Here is a 1,249-nt window from a genome sequence, read left to right as displayed (position 1 = left end):
TATATATTTTGAAAAAAGATCTTTCGATTGGTATTATGTGTTTTTAGATATCTCCTTTAGTTTCCGAGATATTGACTAAATTTTTTCCGATAATTTGGTAAAAATTTAGTTAGTGATGCAGTCACATTAAACTAATCAACACCTTAAAAATGGCGTTCTCCATTTTTAGATATCTCCTTTAGTTTCCGAGATATTGACTAAATTTTTTCCGATAATTTTCAGAGACTGGAGAAATTCTATCCTCGCGATTTTGAGAAATTGCATTCCAAACTTCAATCGCGATTTCCACAACCTGCCGAAATCAACGTACGACAATTTTTTACCCAAGCGACGATTAGTTATACAGTGATTGATTTAAAACAAGTTGTCAATTGCTTATTCTCGACAGTCATTTATCGCAACTTGAAACCAGAAAAGCTTAACGACATGATTCTCTTACGAATGGAAAAAAACCGCAGGCCAGTACTTTTGTCCGTAAAAATGGGTGCGTGTCTTAACTACAATAATGTTAATAAGCGCTCCTCGAGCTTCACATATTGGTTTGTATTTTCATGTATGTAGTATGTACATAAGTGCATAAATATGAATTTGAAAAACTCACCAAATTGCACGCCAGCCGTTTTGCAACGACTTCCTGTGACAAAATTGCCGACGCAAATAACTGCACTAGACCTGCGTACTGAAATTCATGAGCATATGTGAATGTGTGTGCAAGCCATTGCTTAGTTAAATTAAGCTTTATGTACGTGGGAGTGTGTGTGTGTGCTTTTCCATCAACAGGTGAGCAAGGAACTGCATTTGTATGCAGAAATGGGTAGAGAAATTTTCTTCAGTTTGATCTTTTCGCTTGCGGCGTACGGATGTTATTTTTGTACCGGTGGTTTCGTAGAATTAAAGAGTGTGTAAAAGTGGTGCATATTAAATAAAATAAAGTGTTTCATTTAATAAAAAGTGGTGTAGTGTATTAAAAAATGTGTTTCTATGTAAATGTAAAAGCAAAAGCCAAGGGCTATGCAAATCTCGGCCAGTGTAGTTGGTTTATAATAAATCATATTGAGAAATATGAAGTGCAAAATTCACTTTCATACGGTGAAAAGTGTTCGTCCACGCAGTCGCCCGGGTGCTCGGTTTAGCGAACTCACAGTTGTTCGGTTACGGTTGCGCGGTCCCTCGGGTGCTCGGTTTTTCGGTTGCGCGGTGTCGCGGTACCTCGGACGCTAGATACTACTGTCGTGCGGTCGTTCGTAAG

Source organism: Rhagoletis zephyria, unplaced genomic scaffold (genome assembly GCF_001687245.7).
Source record: "Rhagoletis zephyria isolate East Lansing unplaced genomic scaffold, Rhagoletis_zephyria_1.1 Rzeph_scaffold_02235, whole genome shotgun sequence".
Lineage (NCBI taxonomy): Eukaryota > Metazoa > Arthropoda > Insecta > Diptera > Tephritidae > Rhagoletis > Rhagoletis zephyria.
Note: the sequence above shows the minus strand (reverse complement) of the source record.